Source organism: Prenolepis imparis, unplaced genomic scaffold (assembly GCF_030444845.1).
Source record: "Prenolepis imparis isolate NDT839.2.m4 unplaced genomic scaffold, iyPreImpa1.0 SCAF_1, whole genome shotgun sequence".
NCBI lineage: Eukaryota > Metazoa > Arthropoda > Insecta > Hymenoptera > Formicidae > Prenolepis > Prenolepis imparis.
Window position 1 is genome coordinate 20077535 of NW_028141159.1, and position 12830 is coordinate 20090364.

General features: G+C 33.6%; 1 protein-coding gene across 1 annotated transcript in view; it reads right to left on the reverse strand.

Moving 5' to 3' along the window:
• LOC145935406 (uncharacterized) overlaps positions 1-12830 on the reverse strand; it is a 344338-nt gene that overhangs the window by 223348 nt on the left and 108160 nt on the right. Inside the window, exons 6-8 of the mRNA XM_083036756.1 lie at positions 11557-11626; positions 11110-11296; positions 10822-10869 (exon numbers count right to left, since the gene is read on the reverse strand). The gene's annotated coding sequence lies outside the window, so the exon portion shown is untranslated. The remainder of the gene's footprint in view (positions 1-10821; positions 10870-11109; positions 11297-11556; positions 11627-12830) is intronic.

A 12830-nucleotide genomic window follows, 5' to 3' on the forward strand; every position in this document is an offset into this window, starting at 1 on the left:
ATACAACATAATAATTATATGCACACAAATATAACAATAAATATTGTATAATAAATTTTTAAAAAATTCTCTTGATGTTTGTTAAATAATTTTCTATATATATCATCTATATAATCTTCTTGATATACTCGTCCTTCAAAAAGAATTGTCAATGCCGGGTAGTGATCGATATCATTTCCTGCGGTCATCTGCTCGGACGGACATTTATCAATCTATAAAATCGGTCGATGGACTCGTCAATGGCGAACGATAGATTTGGAACGATCACAAGCTTAGGATGTACGTTTGACAATGACAAACCCGGTCGAGGAAGATTAGAAAGCCTTTGTGCGTGCCAGGAAGCTGACCATTGTGCCGAAAGAGAGGCCAGAGAAAGCTGTTCTTTTGTCGCGGATGACAGGGCCGATCTTCTTCTATCAGTGCAGATATTTGTAGCGGCGAAAAGGCTGACCCACGGCCTTGCCGTCGCCAATTTTATACCGATGTATTTTATTGCGCTTCTCTCCTCCTGTGCCACTGTTCCCCGACTTTCTTGCTCGTGACGGAAAGCCAGAAACGTAAATCTCTTTTGTTAGAGGATAAGGTAGTAGATAAGACAGGAATTTGAGACGTTATAATGTGTAATTACTAAAAAAGAGAAGAAATTTTAATGTATCGATATATTATAACGTGAAATTATTTTATTGGAATATTTGTATGAGAAATTTGAAACAAGAATTAATGAATAATAAGCAGGGAATAAGCATAACCGATAAAAAAAAATAAACATCTAATTTTATCCGATCAATTAATAAAATCACTTATCGTTTCCCCCCAAATATTTTAAAATTTACGTTTCTTATATTTTATAATAATTTAAAGTATTTTAATTATGCTAAAGTAATTTAATTTTAGTTCATTATTCTCTGGCTTCAAATTTCGAGATCAAATTACGGACTTAAAAATTAGTAGAGAAACATATAGTACTCAAGATTCATTATAAATGACACATGCAAACTGCGTACAATGTTTCCACTCAAAGAAGACTTACCTAGCCGAGTAAACACTCGCTTGAAATGTTAACAGAGCCCTATGTCATATTACGAATAATACATGATAGTGGAGTAAAAGCTGCACTTTGTCGATGCGGAAAGCTGATGAACACCTTCGATAATAATGATATCATTTAAAATTAATCAACAGCAATGGCTGTCGAAGCAATCACTGTCTTTTGCGTAACAGTCGGTAGTCTCGCAAAAAAAAAAAAGAAATGTCGCACTAAAATGAGAATCGGAATAAGAGAAATGAGGCATGGATCACCTATAAACAGGTTTATGCCATTGAATGGGCAGAATGATGCCTCTATCGATTTTCAATCGGTCGCACACACAGAAGATTTTTTATTTTACAAAAATCGCGCCTTTTTTACGATCCAACACCCCGACCAAGTCCCCGCACCAAGTGAGACGACGCTGGCCGGATTTATGAGGATAGTAAAAAGCGGTCGATTTACTATAAAGGCGACAGTTCTCCGTTTCATACTGCATTTTATCACGCAAATAACCGGGATACGGATAAGAGATGAAAATTATATAATAAAGCAAAAGTATTAAGAGGCGCCAAGATGCGTTGGTTGTTGTGATAACGATGATAAAGAGAGCTTTTATAAAGCTCGTTCAATCACTGTCGGAATTTTACGTTTATTCCATTTATTCACTTGTGTAGAGACCAAAAATTTGGATATTATACAAATAGCAAATAAATTTTTTTTTTTTTCGTAATTGCCGAGATTTTTTTAAATTAAAGATTCTAGTTTCCATTCACGTTGTAAATGTGAATTCGTTGTAACGACTGATTGCATGTAAATATATCTGCATACTTTTTCCCCACTGGTTGGCTTTCTGTCATGTCTCGTTAATACGTATAAACAGGAAGCAAGACTGCACCATCCATATATTTTGCTTCGATCGATTGACGCATCAGCATTGAACGAAATGAGTTTAAATAAGCTTATTAGATTACAAAAGAATGAAAGAGTATGCGATTTAAAAAATTAAGGCAGCTAAAATTTTCCACCAAAAGCAAGCTAAATAATCTGAGAGACATGCACAAATACATTTTTGATAAAAGGTTGATAATAACAATAATTACGCTAATTAATAAATGCTGGATTCTGTAAGTGATTTTTGTTTCAAGAGTAAAAAGAGAAAAATAACGATATATACAATAGTATCGGACTTCACAAACTTCTATGCCGATGTATGCCGGTATGTCGATGATTCTGAAGTTAACAAGCCGGAATTTGGAGCCTGCTGACACAAACGGTGAAAGCGGCATAATGAAATAAATCCCACGCGATTCGATGAGAAGCTGTTTCGTAATAGGATCAATATTACGGATGCTTATATTTATTTTGAACGCGTATCTCGTATGCAAAGCTGCCAAATGTTGAACTAGAGAACGTTGAAAATACTATGTCGTTACTCGTGGCGTAACACGAAATGGCAATAATTAACATGACACGTCGGTGGTGTAAATTGCTTTGTTACAACGAATATAATGGATGTTTACTGCCATCGCGGTTCTATTGCCTGTAAACTTTCCGCTAGATCATTGGATTTATCCTGCGCCGCGTTTAACTGGGCTCGCGGAAACGTGTCTAGTGTGCTGATACACACAGGCAGAACAGCACGTTCCATCGTTGAAACTTGGGAATAATGAGCTTGGCTAAGGCTCTATGACCTATATTCTCGCCCGGCATTTAGCGATAAATGCGGTTGTCCGATGTTCACGTCAACGTTAAATGCAATCTTTATTTCATTATACATATACAAACGGAACATATACATCCGCGAATCGATCGATGGTCGATCTTTAGCGCTAAATGTGTATTGAAAATAAGCGAAATAAGTTTATCCGAGAATAGTTTTTAACTGAAAATTAAATAGTTTTTCTTTTAGATGTTCTTTCGATATGTCCTATAACGATCGATTGATAGCGAGAACAAATAGGTGCTTAATATACGAAACGTAATTATCTTCGTACAGTGTCGGTATGACTATGCCGTATTGTTGTACAACGCCATGATTAAATTCGCCCACCTCTCGTACCGACAAGGATTTAGATCCTTGACCTAATCGCTATTACGTTCACAGAGGCCTGATGACCTACTGTTTCATCAGATGCTATGAGAAGAGGGTATATTATACAGAGATTCACATCTTTTGTAGTAATCAATATCACTATTATTATTATATAAATGATTACTACTTTATTTCAAGATAACGATCTACGAATCGTTATCGCGAAACGTGTCGAGAGCGCAACTTTTCGTCGAACACGAGTATCATCGATTTAATGCAAATTTACGCTAAGCATCTCTCTTCGCGTATTTTTAGACAAAAAATATTCCTAAAAATATTCGACGTCATTGCTTGACTTCTGTTTTAGAGAATATACAATGTAAAGACTGTATTCAATAATCTCATCAAAAATTTCGTGAAAAAAGTGTACCTATATATTCTCTAAATCGCAAGGGTATATATTAATTCTAATTGAATTAGAAAGGCGACTTGGCGAGCGGATATTGAAAACGATTATTTATGATCGTGATTGCTTGCGCTATGTAATACAGCTCGACGGAAAAGTAAAACGAATAAAATTTCATCTTCGAACGGCCGATATATCTATTCAGTCAAATCGCCAGCAACGATCGATTATACCAGCCGTCGACCTCAAGTAATATCATAGATGCGATCGGTTCTGGGAAAGGGCTGGTTGTACCACGCCTCAATAGCTCCTATGTACGCTAGAACTAAGCTCGTTATCTTGTAATACGCGCATAATCTCTCAAAATACCAATTACGCACTGACGAAATCGCCTCCTTTGAGACGGCTTTACGATACCTAATCGTGGCGTTGCGCTGTTCTTCCTCTCTTACGCAGAATATGCATATCCATGTGGGAAATCCAGCAGGAAATCCGGCAAAGGCATTTATTAACAGTGTTACCTTTATTAAAGCTATATTTGTGTATGCAAGATTTAGCCCGTTTTTTGGAGAATTTTAACTGCTTTCTTTTTAAGTTACATATTCTCTTTTAACTTAAATTATTCTTTTTCTGCCAAGTCTAATCAAACTAAGTTCTCTTCTCAATAAAATAAGTTTAAAGTAAACATTTCTATACAGCAAATAATTATATATAAGTTTAAGATAAACCTATATATAATTGACTCCACAGCAATCTCTCCTCTCAATTTATTTAATTTTTCAAAACAGAAAATAGACATTATTAATATTCTTTTTTTGTTTTTCTAGAAATAACTACAATTTTCCATTTGTGAATTAAAATTTAAGCGAGCTTATATTTTATATGTAATTACTTTAACCATAGACAAGTTGACACACACACAATCAACATACATACTACAATATACTTTAATAATCAGGTATGCAAAATCAGCACAAACATTTGTGACATCTGTCACGTAACTTCCTCAAAATCTATAGATATTTTAGATAGTGTTGGATGAAAAGTTATGTCATACGCTGTGTGTGCCAACTTTGAAGCGAGATTGCGTCGAACGTCTTCCAGCTGGAGGCATAAAATAGCCAGCAGACTCGGAACGAATTTGCGCCCAAAATTGAATTGCACCGGAATGCAACAAACAACCGGTGAATTGGTGCCGCGAGAAAAATTCTGTATCGAGCAGGCGAAATTTATTTCGAATTCGATAAATTAGGTTTCCCGCAAAATCAATACATGGAGAACGCGCGAGGTGGAGTTCAACAATATTCGACTGTGAAACTCATACGCTTCATATTTCACTGGATTTTCATTAATTAATTAATTCATTTAATTGCTTGATTAAATAAAACTTTGTGTGTTGTCTCACAAAATGAATAATAAATATTTTTTATATTTCTCTGAAATATAGTTTCCTCATTTAGAAATATATGCAGCCTGTTTGAAGCGCAAGGTAGTATTTTATGTAAAATTTTTCGAAGTTAATGCAATGTTCTCCTGTTACTGAAAATGGCAGAGAAACGACTGCAGAATAAGTCGTATAATTTGAAAATACGCAGCTCGGTTTGAAATTTCAACGTGATTCGCATCAATTATATAGAAAAGAGGATCTTCTTTCGTGAAAGATATCTTGGAGATAGCTAAGAAAAAGAGGACTCCTCCGTCAGTTCTCGACATCTGCGACAATGTAATCTTACACCGGAATTCCAAGAAAGATGAAATTAAAGTGTTAGATAATGCAGCGTGGTTTTAATGCATTATAACATCGCATTTATGATAAATAGCATGTGACGAATAATGTCGACATGAATAAATTCGACTATAATATTCGTTCTAATAAATATAATTGATAAAATAAAATATATAAAAAATTCTGTTATATTTTTACAAAAACGCGCGTTTTATTGTTAATTTAAGAAATTCATTTAAAAAATCTCAGTATAAAGAAGAGTTTGTGCGTTTAATTATTTTTCGCAATATTTCTCTGTATATATTAAAACCGATACGTTTTACATATATTGGCACATGTATGTCGTTATTGATCACTATCACGTTTAACCGAGAAAAAACAGAATAGGATAAGCCATCTGAAACAGCAGCTGATTGCGCGAACCGGGAGAGGTGCGAGATCGTAAAAAGAGACGAAGAGAGGAATGCACACATACGAGGAAAAATAGCAAGAAAAATTGGATGCCGCGATAGTTCGAAATAGTTTCCTCTCCCCCAAGTACGTTTTTCGCTTTCAAGTAATAGTACGAATCTATAATTTTACGAGCGACGTACAAGAATAAAAGAAACTGAACCACGAATTGGCAACACGAATATATAAATGATATCTCGCCAGACAAGAGACGGCGAAAGGAAAGATATTGCAATTGCAATAAAAGATAGTATTGGTTTTTTATTATGATTTCAGACGCGCATATTTATCTTTTTTTCGTAATAGTAATAGCGATAGTAATTTCAGTCGAGCATGAAATGACTTGGCAATAAAAATTAGAAGTGATATTATTTGGAGTATAAAAAAATACTTTATATTTACGACAAATGTAAATTATAATATTTTCGTATAATTATTTCTCGCTGTTAAAAAATCGTGCGATTCTAGAACAAGAAATGCCAAGAAAAGTTCAGTACGATATTACTTTTCACCTCGTATCTAGCTTAACAATAATTGCACAACTAACTAAGACGTATCAACAGCATGCTATGGTAATACCGTAGTTATTATACAATAACAGAACTGTAAAGATAGACAAAACTTTCTCAAAGATGAAATATAAATTGAAATTTCTCTTCCAAGAGAGTAATCAACGCCCATGGAAAATGCACGTTTATTCAAATGCCCGATAGTTTGCATTTACCAGGTACTTCTAAGCAAATTTTCAGTTCGCGAACTTCGCCCGACAAGTAAAAGTAATCGATCGACATTCGAGTCGACGTCCCTTCGAGAAGAAAAAGAAATATCGCTGGAATACACAAGTCGTTCGCGGCGACGGCGAATAAAAAATTTGATCAACTGGGAATTCGCGTCCCGTTTTTAAATATGCATCCAGGGACGCTCGCCGTCAGTTTACGGTGTGTACGCTGTATACACAGGCAAGGGGGAGGAAAAGGAGTAGTAAAGCACTACTTTCTCAGTGAAGAATCATGTATGTTTCGAGGATTCGTATATGCCGCGTGTGTATATATACATATATGTATGTGCGTGTATGTGCGTGTATGTGCGTGTATGTGCGAGAGGCTCTCCAGCTGGAAATCTCCGTTTTTCCGCTGGATATACGTCTATTTGCTTGCCGCTAGCGTACTGCCACAAGTACTTTCCCCGCGACATTTTGCATATATTCCCGATCCACTCGACGATAAGCTTTGAGCATTATATCTACCGACTTTACAGACTACTTTCCCATTACTTATCAGCTCTGAGTTTTGTATTCTTTTAAATGTCACATATATATGTATATCGCGAACGAGATGAAATGAACGTCTAAACTTTTACTTTATAAAACATACGATGCTTTATCATCATCTTATCATTAGAAAGGAGGCGAGAATTATATAGAAAGAGAGGTGAGAATATAATCGTTTGTACTAGAAAATCAATTACCGACTACTTCGAGTCGATTCATTCACAGATAAAATATAGAATAAATTTACATAAAAATTAAAAATAAAATGGACATTTAACTTTATATTTAATCATAAAATGCAACCATTAATTAGAATTAAGAATCATATAATTATTAAGTAAAGTATTAATTTATTAACTTCTACTTTGATTTGAAAAATTGCAATTGCCTTTTAATTAATTTTCTCGAAGTTCTAAACGGTTTCAAAATAATATATTCTATTTTAGTGCAAAGTTAGCTCTCTACTAATACAATCCGGTGATTCGGTTTCATGATAAATCGATACAGTCTATTCGTTAAGATGGTAAACGCTTATCAAACTCGAACCTAACATCACTCGTCGTTCATCATTTTTGTCGTCACTATCGTAAGAGTCACCCCGATACTGGAAGATCTAGGGGCGACTATAATTGGTATAGCAGGCTACGCGAGATCGAGCATCTGCCCTCTCTTGTATGGAACTAGATTAACGAGCTCGAGTCGCATCTTGTCGGAAAAAAAAGAACGTATAAGTAATGCCGCATCTGCTACTCGCTTCAACGGTTATTATTTGCGGTCGCTGAAGGAATTATTGACGCGCGATGCTTCTTCGACGACGCAATCACATCGTCGTGGAAGCTATAACTATAAATTTATTTTGTTACTTACAGAGCAATGTTGCACGCGAAATTACGGCTTTATGTATTCATGACGGTACTTTACACAACAAGCAGTTGCATTAAAACTTACTTACGACTTGTTATTCTACCTTATACCGTTCGCGGAATCACAAAGAGAGATTTTCTTCTGGTTAAGGCATAGGTACCTGACAAATGCTCGATCCGCATCAAACATTACTTAGACCTAATGGCGACAGCTAATCCCAGTTAAGTCCTTTTGCCAGGAAATTCGCAGAGGATTTGAGGAAAGTCCCTCACGCATGTTCCATCTCCGACAGAAACTTACCCCAATCACATTAAATATGTGTTCCTGCGGATACCTCATTTGTTTCGCAATATTTATTTCATGCTATTAATTTTATTATCGGTAATAGTGTCGTTTTGGCAAATAAAATTCAAAAGAAATTTAGTAGAAATCAAACGGTCAACTTATATGACTCTCTTATTATGTGACATAGATTAAATGAGACTGGCTTAAATAAGGCTGTGCAAATGAAACCAGTATATCGCTAATTAATATCGAAATTTTTCAATATATAGCACGTTCACTTTAATATAATTTTTACCATTGCATCGGAGACATATCGCTCTTTTAGTTAAATCTTATCGTCTTATCAATTTATTACATGCTAAACACTTATCATAATTTAGTCTCAAACATTCACATGTTCTTTATCATTCATGAAGCATTTAAATCGTGTAACATATCGCTTATACAATATATCAAGAGCATTGACAAATAGCGATCTCTAATGCTTCATACATTCAACATTTCGCAGAATTTCGGAATTGTATTTCACAAAGTGTGGCACGTATGAAATTACGCGGTAGACTAGTAAAATCAGATTTCAAGATAGTTTGTGACACTTTTGCGTCGAGATACTAACACAATTGAAAATCAATATTCTGTATGAACGACGCTCGTTGGTGCATCGAGTATAAGTAAAAAATAAAATGGTCCGGCAATGGCCAGCCGTTTCCTTTTTATTAGGAACATTCAATTGCAAGTACTATGCACCTTCTTCACATTATTGCACGGGCTTTATATAAGTGCAAACCATTTATAGCACGGCCCTTCCTTCATTCGATGCAGACGCCGAATTTTATGAGCTTTTGTAGAATCGAAGCCGCAGCCAACCGCGGAATTGATTCAAATGAACCAGATTTCGAGTGTCGTTAATGAGAAAGGCTGTGACGGAATCGTAATGGGGAAGAAAGGATAACGATTCATTCACTATTCATTGCAAATTCTATTAGATATTAAACTATTTAACATGACATAATTATCGGTGTCCTAATTATATTTTTTTGGTACTGAAAATGCGATAAAAAAAATTTTGTAATATCAAAATTACAAGATTCTTTCCGCATGCATATTTAAAGTTTCTGATAATATTAATATTTCTATATTCGTCGTCCGATGTAATCCGAAAACGTATTGCCTGTAAAGATGCAACCATAAAGCTCGAACCTGTTGAAACCCATATTTCAATTTTCGCGAAGATGTTACATAAGATCTCCCTACATTCTATTGTTAAGGTAGGGCGAAAGGTCTATCCGTACCTATAGGATCAAAAATTGAAACCGTAGATATACCTATTCGTATATTAACTACAACGATTTATTACGTCACGACGTTATAATACGTTAAAATGTTATAAAGGGAAATTTTTAATCTTGATTTATTTAATAGATTCACCGAATTGCCTATCTACGGATATAACGCACACGTCGACGAGATAAGGTGAAAGTTTAGAAACGCTATTAGAACAGCGTCGAGAGACACGGTCCCCCATGAAAAATTGGCGTCCACGGAAAATTAATTTCTCCTTATCTGCCCGCATGGAGAAACCGATAAATCTGGTCAGCGCAAGGGCAGAGTACGATTTACGATGGTACAGCAGCCTGTATCATCGCGACTTTCTTTGAGCGCTGTCATCGATACGGATTTATTGCCTGTGTTCATTGTTGATCGGACGTTAATTAATTATCGAAGATACGAAACAAATCTTGGTTAAATCGAGATATTGTTTATTATTGTTAATGCTAATGAGAACTCAAGTAATTTTACAATTTAAATGCACTTATGAGTCTTCATATAAGAAATTATTTTTTTAAATAATTTTATTAAGACAAAAAAAATTATTTTCTATACCTTCTATTAAATAAGTTCTACAAATATTATTGAATTTTAATAAAACTTATCAATCTATATTATGTTTCTTTTAAAGTAAATTAAAATGAATAGAATCAAATTAAACTACTTTGCACTGATAATGCTGCACTTGTAGAAAAAATTTATTTTTCTTGTTAGTATAATGAATAAATTTTTAGAAACAGCTGAGAAGATAGAGACATCGGCGAAAATAATGTATAAATTTCAAAAGAAATTCTTACATATATTAATTACTAGGTAATGCACACGCACATACACAATCGAAGAATTGTATGCGTATATTGCATATGCGTGTATTTCTAATTATATATATATAATATTATTACTTATAATAAAATTTATAATACATTTATAATAAAATAAAAATTCACATTAAAAACATTCATATTATATACATTATTTAATTGATCGATAACTTGGATTTACATCAATCAAAGTAAAGTATTTTCATATGTCACACTACATAGATGGATAAACTACAAAAAATTAGAATAATCAACGTTTGTTAAAAGAATAAATTATTTTTATATATGTATAACATAGTTGTTACTATGTATAATTAATAAAATTACAAGCGCGTTCTTTAAATAAAATAAATAAGTTAAAAATGAATTGAAATTCTTTATATCTTTCTTTAATTTATACTTTAATTTACACTTGTATGTGTAATATGCTTTAATTATATATATTATATTAAAAGCCCAATCTATCAAAAGTCCAATCTAAGTAATTTTGATCTAATTTATTCTAGTCCATCCATTTTAAGGCAACGAATCTATCTACAATCTATAATCTACAACTACAATCTCTAAATTCGTTACCTCAAAATTAAATAAAAGTTTATCTTACTCACCGACACCGATGCACCACAGCGAAGAAGTTGATATTCACGCTACGTTGTCTGTAACATACAAATATAAAATCTAAATTATAGCAGCGTTCAAATTAATATATAAATATATAATAAAATAATTTTATTTAAAAAAAAATTATTTTTTAAGTAAAAACTTTTATAGAATTTATATAAATATTTATATATGTATAACGCTTAAAAATTTATATAATATCTCTTGTTTAAATTGTTCAAATAAACCGATTTAATGTGATTTATAATAATTAATATACAAATAACGATACTCACCTTAGGGTTGCTCCATCGGTGCCCGATGCCTCTCCTAGGCCTCCTCCTCCTCTCAGGTTAAGTCCAACTAACACGCGCGATACTTTTAACGGCACTCCCGCACTCGTATGCGCGATACTTTTAACGGCACTCCCGCACTTGTACGCGCGATACTTTTAACGGCACTCCCGAATTTTAACATACTTTTCTGTAACATACAAATATAAAATCTAAATTATAGCAGCGTTCAAATTATATAATTACTATTTCAAACAATTATTGGACGCGCCGAACTTTATATTTGATAACATAACAATAATAAACTATATATAAATATAAAATAATTTTATTAAATTAAAAAAAACGATTATTTAGGTAGAACATTTTATAAGATTTATCTAAATATTTATATAATCTCTTAAAATTAATGTAAGTTATAATACTTAATATACAAATAACGATATTTACCTTAGGGTTACTTCGCCGATGCCCGATGCCTCTCCTAGGCCTCCTCCTCCTCTCAGGTTGCCAGGGTCGTCTGTAACATACAAATATAAAATCTAAATTAGAGCAGCGTTCAAATTAATTACTATTTCAAAAAATTATTATTGGGCGCGCCGAATTTTATATTTGATGCAACAATAATAAACTATAAATTGAGAATTAAGAAGGCTATAGGTGCAACAATAATAAACTATATATATACAATATACACTTTTAAAAAATTTCTTAATTTCTGATATTTTTAAAACTATTTTATGTGCATGTGTGACGGAAATAATTCTATTAAATTAAAACACAATTGTGTATTCTACAGTAAAATCAAACGTAAACAGGGGACAAAAAATTGCATATCTATAAAAATGAAGCATTCGCACTTCGTGACAAGACAGCGGCAATAAATATGATCGATGTTTTCGCGCGTGTGTATACAACCGTATTCGCAATCGATCGATCAAACACGGCGCTATGTGAAGCGCGAGAATTTTCGCGTCCGTACACTTTGACCCTTTAAAAGGGAGCATTTCGCGGAATCCCGAGGTTCTCTGCAAGGCTCGGTACGCAATTGAGAAATGATCGAGATACGCGAATTGGAGAAGTGGCGGGGGACGAGGCGTTGAAAAGGAAAAACTGCTCCGCCACGGCAGATCGAGTATTGTAAGACTCAATTTCATGCTTGAATAAGAGCGACACGGCGCAGCACTGACGATATTCTCCGCACTTAGAGATTGCGCGCGACAGCGCGAGAAGGGAATAATATGCCAATTCCCGATTTCTGCGGAATGTCAGCCCGATAAATTTTATCCTACTGATTTATTAAGAACGCCGAAAAAAGCGCCATCGTCATACGCAAGAAAATAACGAGCAGCCGAATTTTGTGCCATTTTCCCAATGTAATATTACATATATTTTTTCATTCTTGTAACCTCTTGCATTATAATTAGATATAAGTTTTGTATTATAATTAGATATAAAATGTTGTATCTGTAATCTCTAAATGTGTGTGTAATGAACATCGTTCTATAAAAAGAAATAAACCAATGACACTTTCTATCTTCTAATAGAGTTTTCCGCATATATTTACACACACATTTCAGCTAATATTAATTTATTAATCTTCACTAGTAAAGATATAATAATATAAACTTTAAAAATATAAATGCTATATTTTGCCTGGATTATTGAATCAAGTTTTAAAACTCTACAGTTATAAAAAGATATATAAAATATTTTTTACATTA